At 46.2% G+C, this 8,329-nt stretch overlaps 1 non-coding gene across 1 annotated transcript; it reads right to left on the bottom strand.

Annotated features, from left to right (window-relative positions):
* Positions 1-380: 380 nt before the first annotated feature.
* Positions 381-453, bottom strand: Trnak-cuu (transfer RNA lysine (anticodon CUU)). The gene has a single exon. It is a non-coding gene; the product is annotated as a tRNA-Lys (tRNA).
* Between the last annotated feature and the right edge of the window lie 7,876 nt (positions 454-8,329).

The raw sequence follows: 8,329 nt of genomic DNA, 5'->3' as shown, positions 1-8,329 counted from the left end.
TTGGTTAACTATACCAGTGCTCTACCACTGAGGTAAAGAGGCGCGGCCTACCGGTACTTTTGCGTACTTCGTCCTTACGGTCGTCTGGAACATCAGACTTCAGCTGACAACACTTAATATTACCGACTAATATTTGCAGCTATGGCGATGCACTACTGCTTGGCTACACATCTGACACGTAACCGATGTGCTCTCCAAACAACAACACTTGCATTTCAGAACATGTCTTTCACACATGTCTACAAAATCACCTTCACTTTCAAATACAGTTTCCTTGCGACTGATAGAGACGTAGGCAAAGTTTAAAGTTGCTATTTCCATTACATCACGTTAATCAGAAAAACGGTAATTTACATCTGCAGCGGAACAAGATTCGGTTCCGGCCAGCGTGGGACTCGAACCCACGACCCTGAGATTAAGAGTCTCATGCTCGACCGACTGAGCTAGCCAGTCTGCTTCGGTGAATACTTGCTGGGTAGCACGTCACACAGTACTCGTTTGGGTTGGGTGGTCCCATACAGAATCTCTCCATGCTGGCTAATGTTTTCCTAACGCCAAACTCGTCACGTTCTTCACTTTTATTTCATAATCATTTCTGAGAGGTAAAGGAATTGCATGACAACCTGCAGAGCTAGTGCCGTCGAAATTAACACTCATACTTGATGTGACTCAAAAGGCTAACGAGTTACTTTCCGACGTTGTTTTAGATGTGCAAGTGCCAGTGAAAACTCGCGGTGACAGCACTCTGCCGACCATTTCGCTAGTTAACTCCGGTCTTGTTGTGTGTGTTTCAAGCTCAAGAGCATCTCCAAGCAGAAAATGGTCAACAGCAACATTCAGACCGTTTCGTACTGCTCAATTGCTACATTAAAACGGTATGTTTCTTTTTCAGAACTGATAAAACACGAGCGTGACAACATTCGAACCTGTAATGTTCAGATCCGAAGTCCGACGCCATATCCATTAGGCCACACGGTTACTGACGACCAAGTGCAACTTGTATATGACTCATCTCGAAACGCTCACACCCCTGATGATTTGTGTTTTCGTTCTACACAGCAGCTGCCCCTTGCTCTTTCCCACCCATTCGTTACATTCAACCTCTTACGTGACCGACCAAATATAGAATGGGAAACAAGACCACACACTTTTTGCATACGGAATCGAAGGCAGGGCGGCCCTCGCCGCATTTGCTACGATGGCCATTTGCTACTTCTGCAGAAGCGGCGGCGACGACGACGACGACGACGACGACGAGAGGCTCTGACATATGTGAGAAATACATCTATAAAATGTAGTTTAGAGTGCCTCGTCCCACCTTATGCTGTACTGCTTTGGCAAAGCCTTTATTTGCGCCATTCGCCTTAATCACATCTGAGAGTAATTCTTAATAAAAGGCATGTCGCTAATTGTTCGTCATCACTGATACTGTTTGCTATACTGCTCAATTGCTACATTAAAACGGTATGTTTCTTTTTCAGAACTGATAAAAAACGAGCGTGACAGCATTCGAACCCGTAATCTTCAGATCCGAAGTACGACGCCATATCCATTAGGCCACACGGTCACTGACGACCAAGTGCAACTTGTATATGACTCATCTCCAAAGGTTCACACCCATGATGATTTGTGTTTTCGTTCTACACAGCCGCTGCCCCTTGCTCTTTCCCACCCATTCGTTACATTCAACCTCTTACGTGACCGACCAAATATAGACTGGGAAACAAGACCACACACATTGTGCATACGGAATCGAAGGCAGGGCGTCCCTCGCCGCATTTGCCACGATGGCCATTTGCTACTTCTGCAGAAGCGGCGGCGACGACGTCGACGACGAGAGGCTCTGACATATGTGAGAAATACCTCTACAGTCCTGGAAATGGAAAAAAGAACATATTGACACCGGTGTGTCAGACCCACCATACTTGCTCCGGACACTGCGAGAGGGCTGTACAAGCAATGATCACACGCATGGCACAGCGGACACACCAGTAACCGCGGTGTTGGCCGTCGAATGGCGCTAGCTGCGCAGCATTTGTGCACCGCCGCCGTCAGTGTCAGCCGGTTTGCCGTGGCATACGGAGCTCCATCGGAGTCTTTAACACTGGTAGCATGCCGCGACAGCGTGGACGTGAACCGTATGTGCAGTTGACGGACTTTGAGCGAGGGCGTATAGTGGGCATGCGGGAGGGCGGGTGGACGTTCCGCCGAATTGCTCAACACGTGGGGCGTGAGGTCTCCACAGTACATCGATGTTGTCGCCAGTGGTCGGCAGAAGGTGCACGTGCCCGTCGACCTGTGACCGGACCGCAGCGACGCACGGATGCACGCCAAGACCTTAGGATCCTATGCAAGGCCGTAGGGGACCGCACCGCCACTTCCCAGCAAATTAGGGACAATGTTGCTCCTGGGGTATCGGCGAGGACCATTCGCAACCGTCTCCATGAAGCTGGGCTACGGTCCCGCACACCGTTAGGCTGTCTTCCACTCACGCCCCAAAATCATGCAAACCGCCGACAGTGGAGTCGCGTCAGGCGTGAATGGAGGGACGAATGGAGACGTGTCGTCTTCAGCGATGAGAGTCGCTTCTGCCTCGGTGAAAATGATGGTCGTATGCGTGTTTGGCGCCGTGCAGGTGAGCGCCACAATCAGGACTGCATACGACCGAGGCACACAGGGCCAACACCCGGCATCATGGTGTGGGGAGCGATCTCCGACACTGGCCGTACACCTCTGGTGATCGTCGAGGGGACACTGAACAGTGCACGGTACATCCAAACCTTCATCGAACCCATCGTTCAACCATTCCTAGACCGGCAAGGGAACTTGATGTTCCAACAGGACAATGCACGTCCGCATGTACCCCGTGCCACCCAACGTGCTCTAGAAGGTGTAAGTCAACTACCCTGGCCAGCAAGATCTCCGGATCTGTCCCCCATTGAGCATGTTTGGGACTGGATGTAGCGTCGATTCACGCGGTCTGCACGTCCAGCACAAACGCTGGTCCAACTGAGGCGCCAGGTGGAAATGGCACGGAAAGCCGTTCCACAGGACTACATCCAGCATCTCTACGATCGTCTCCATGGGAGAATAGCAGCCTGCATTGCTGCGAAAGGTGGATATACACTGTACTAGTGCCGACAATGTGCATACTCTGTTGCCTGTGTCTATGTGCCTGTTGTTCTGTCAGTGTGATCATGTGATGTATCTGACCCTTGGAATGTGTCAATAAAGTTTCCCCTTCCTGGGACAATGAAATCACGGTGTTCTTATTTCAATTTCCAGGAGTGTATAAAATGTAATTCAGACTGCCTCGTCCCACTTTATGCTGCACCGCTTTGGCAAAGGCTTTATCTGCACCATTCGCCTTAATCACATCTGAGAGTAATTCTGAATAAAAGGCATGTCGCTAATTGTTCGTCATCATAGATACTGTTTGCTATACGGCCACGACGCGCAACTGATTTCCAAAATTCGACTTCCTTCTTTGAGGATGGAACTCACGACCCTTGGTTTAGTAGACCAGTGCTCTACCACTGAGCTAAAGAGGCGCGGCCTAGCGGTACATTTGCATACTTCGTCCTTACAGTCGTCTGGATCATCAGACTTCAGCTGACAACACTTCATATTACCGACTAATATTTGCAGCTATGGCGACCCATTACTGCTTGGCTACACATCTGACACGTAACCGATGTCCTCTCCAAACAACAACACTTGCATTTCAGAACATGTCTTCCACACATGTCTACAAAATCACCTTCACCTTCAAATAAAGTTTCCTTGCGACTGACAGAGACGTAGCCAAAGTTTAAAGATGCTATTTCCATTACATCACGTTAATCAGAAAAACGGTAATTTACATCTGCAGCGGAACAAAATTCCGTTCCGCCCAGCGTGGGGCTCGAACCCACGACCCTGAGACTAAGAGTCTCATACTCTACCGACTCTTTTTTTTTTCTATCCCAACTTTTGTTTTGTCTCGGTTCTTGGTCTTTTGTTTTTCTTGTTCGCTCTAAAGGTCCACGTAAACTTCAGTCCAGGTGTAGAGAATAATTTTACATAAAGGCAGCAAAACCAGCTACAGTATAAAAGAAATCGGCTCACACAGGCGACCTTAGCCAACACCTTCCCTTTCAAATGTCAGGCTAAGCATATTTGCAAAATCTTTACGGAGTCCTGGCAAGCGCAATCGGTTCATCAACACTCTGATAGTCCACAGATTACAACTTCCACCAGATGTGCAAAGGTAACTACTACTGGTCTTCCAGGGAACGATCAAAGCGTAGACTGTTTGAGAATTACTCCCATCGAGGAAAGTGCGCATGGTGCCTGTTGTATTTAATCCCGATGCAATTTCTGTGTTTCATCAACACTTCGATAGTCCACAGATTACAGAATGCCACCAGACGTGCATCGGAAACTACTACTGGTCTTCCAGGGAACGATCAAAGATTAGACTGTTTGAGGCATTACTCCCATGGAGGAAAGTGCGCATGGTGACTGTTGTATTCAATCCCGATGCAATTTCAGTGTTTCATCAACACTCTGATACTCCACAGATTACAGAATGCTTCCAGATGTGCATCGGAAACTACTACTGGCCTTCCAGGGAACGATCAAAGCGTCGACTGTTTGAGACATTACTTCCATGTAGGAAAGTGCGCATGGTGACTGTTGTATTCAATCCCGATGCAATTTTTGTGTTTCATCAACACTCTGATAGTCCACAGTTTACAGAATGCCTCCAGATGTGCATCGGAAACTACAACTGGTCTTCCAGGGAACCATCAAATCGTAGACTGTTTGAGATATTACTTTTATGGAGGAATGTGCGCATGGTGACTGTTGTATTCAATCCCGATGCAATTTCTGTGTTTCATCAACACTCTGATAGTCCACAGATTACAGAATGCATCCAGATGTGCATCGGAAACTACTACTGGTCTTCCTGGGAATGATCAAAGCGTAAACTCTTTGAGACATTACTCCCATGGAAGAAAGCGTGCATGGTAACTGTTGTATTCAGTCCCGACGCAATTTTTGTGTTTCATCAACATTCTGATAGTCCACAGATTACAGAAAGCCTCCAGATGTGCATCGGAAACTACTACTGGTCTTCCAGGGAACGCTCAAAGCGTAGACTGTTTGAGACATTACTCCCGTGGAGGAAAGTGAGCATGGTGACTGTTGTATTCAATCCCGATGCAATTTCTGTGTTTCATCAACACTCTGATAGTCCACAGATTACAGAATGCCACCAGATGTGCATCGAAACTAGTAGTGGTCTTCCAGGGAACGATCAAAGCGTATACTGTTTGAGACATACTCCAGTTTAAGAAAGTGCGCGAATGTGACTGTTGTATTCAATCCCGATGCAATTTCTGTTTCATCAACGCTCTGATAGTCCACAGATTACACAATGCCACCACATGTGTATCGGAAACTACTACTTGTCTTAAAGGGAACGATCAAATCGTAGACTCTTTGAGAATTACTCCTATGGAGGAAAGTGCGCATGGTGACTGTTGTATTCAATTCCGATGCAATTTCTGTGTTTCATCAACACTCTGATACTCCACAGATTACAGAATGCCTCCAGAAGTGCATCGGAAACTACTACTGGTCTTCCAGGGAACGATCAAAGCGTAGACTCTTTGAGACATTACTCCCATGAAGGAAAGTGCGCATGGTGACTGTTGTAGTCAATCCCGATGCAATTTCTGTGTTTCATCAACACTCTGATAGTCCACAGATTACAGAATGCCTACAGATGTTAATCGGAAACTACTACTGGACTTCCAGGGAACGATCAAAACATAAACTCTTTGAGACATTACTCCCGTGGAGGAAAGTGCGCATGGTGACTGTTGTATTCAAACCCGATGCAAGTTCTGTGTTTCATCATCACTCTGATAGTCCACAGTTTACAGAATGCCTCCAGATGTGCATCGGAAACTACTACTGGTCTTCCAGGGAACGATCAAAGCAGAGACTGTTTACACATTACTTTTATGGAGGATTTTGTGCGCATGGTAACTTTTGTATTCATTCCCGATGAAATTTCTGTGTTTCATCAACACTTTAAAGGTCCACACATTACAGAATGCCACCAGATGTGCATCGGAACCTACTACTGGTCTTGCAGGGAACGATGAAATCGTAGACTGTTAGAGACATTACTTCCATGGAGGAAAGTGCGCATGGTGACTGTTGTATTTAATCCCGAGGCAATTTCTGTGTTTGAACAACACTCTGATAGTTTACAGATTCCAGAATGCCTCCAGATGTGCATCGGAAACTACTACTGGTCTTAAAGGGAACGTCAAAGCGTAGACTGTTTGAGACATTACTCCCATGGAGGAAAGTGCACATGGTGACTGTTGTATTCAATTCCGATGCAATTTCTGTGTTTCATCAACACTCTGATAGACCACACATTACAGAATGCCCCCAGATATTCATCGGAAACAACTACTGGTCTTCCAGGGAACGATCTAAGCGTAAACTGTTTGAGGCATTACTCCCATGGAGGAAAGTGCACATGGTGACTGTTGTATTCAATCCCGATGCAATTTCTGTGTTTCATCAACACTCTGATAGTCCACAGATTACTGAATGTCCCCAGATGTGCATCGGAAAATACACTGGTCTTCCAGGGAACGATAAAAGCGTAAACAGGTTTGAGAAATTACTCCCATTGAGGAAAGTGCGCATGGTGACTGTTGTATTCACTCCCGACGCAATTTCCGTGTTTCATCAACACATTGAAATTCCACAGATTACACAATGCCTAAAGATGTGCATCAGAAGCTACTAATGGTCTTGCAGGGAACGATGAAAGCGTAGACTGTCTCAGACATTACTCCCAAGGAGGAAAGTGCGCATGGTGACTGTTGTATTCAATCCTGATGCAATTTCTGTGTTTCATCAACACTCTGATAGTCCACAGATTACAGAATACCCCCAGATGTGCATCGGAAACTATACTGGTCTTTCAGGGAACGATAAAAGCGTAAACTGTTTGGGACATTACTCCCATGGAGGAAAATGCGCATGATGAATGTTGTATTCAATCCCGATGCAATTTCTGTGTTTCATCAACACTCTGATAGTCCACAGATTATAGAATGACACCAGATGTGCATCGGAAAGTACTACTGGTCTTCCTGGGAACGAACAAAGCGTAAACTGTTTGAGACATTACTCCCATGGAGGATAGTGCGCATGGTGACTGTTGCATTCAATCCCGATGCTATATCTGTGTTTCATCAACTCTCCGCTAGACCACACATTACAGAATGCTCCCAGATGTGCATCGGAAACTACACTGGTCTTCCAGGGAACGATAAAAGCGTAAACTGTTTGAGACATTACTCCCATGGAGGAAAGTGCGCATGGTGACTGTTGTATTCAATCCCGTGGCATGTCCTGTGTTTCATCAACACTTTGTAGGTCCACAGATTACAGAATGCCTCCAGATGCATCAGAAACTACTACTGGTCTTCCAGGAAACGATCAAAGCGTAGAGTGTTTGAGACATTACTCCCATGGAAGAAAGTGTGCATGGTGACTGTTATATTCAATCCCGAGGCAATATCTTTGTTTCATCAACACTTTAAAGGTCCACAGATTACAGAATGCCTCCAGATGTTCATCGGAAACTACTACTGGTCTTGCAGGAAACGATCAAAGCGTAGACTGTTTGAGACATTACTCCCAAGGAGGAGAGTGCTCATGGTGACTGTTGTATTCAATCCCGATGCAATTTCTGTGTTTCATCAACGCTCTGATAGTCCACAGATTACAGTATGCCTTCAGATGTGTGTCGGGAACTACAACTGGTCTTAAAGGGAACGATCAAAGCGTAGACTGTTTGAGACATTACTCGCATGGAGGAAAATGCGCATGATGACTGTTGTATTCAATCCAGAGGCAATTTCTATGTGTCATCAACATTTTGAAGGTCCACAGATTACAGAATGCCTCCAAATGTGCATCGGAAAATACTAGTGGTCTTAAGTAGACTGTTTGACACATTACTCCCATGGAGGTAGGTGCACATGGTGACTGTTGTATTCAATCCCGATGCAAGTTCTGTGTTTCATCAACACTCTGATAGTCCACAGATTACAGAATACCCCCAGATGTTTATCGGACTGTATACTGGTCTTCCAGGAAACGATCAAAGCGTAAACTGTTTGAGAAATTACTCCCAAGGAGGAAAGTGCGCATGGTGACTGTTGTATTCAATCCCGCGGCAATTCCTGTGTTTCATCAACACTTTGAATGTCCACAGATTACAGAAATCCTCCAGATGTGCATCGGA

This window comes from Schistocerca gregaria, chromosome 8, assembly GCF_023897955.1.
Source record: "Schistocerca gregaria isolate iqSchGreg1 chromosome 8, iqSchGreg1.2, whole genome shotgun sequence".
Lineage (NCBI taxonomy): Eukaryota > Metazoa > Arthropoda > Insecta > Orthoptera > Acrididae > Schistocerca > Schistocerca gregaria.
The sequence above is the reverse complement of the archived record's forward strand: the minus strand, read 5'-3'. Positions and strand labels throughout refer to the sequence as shown.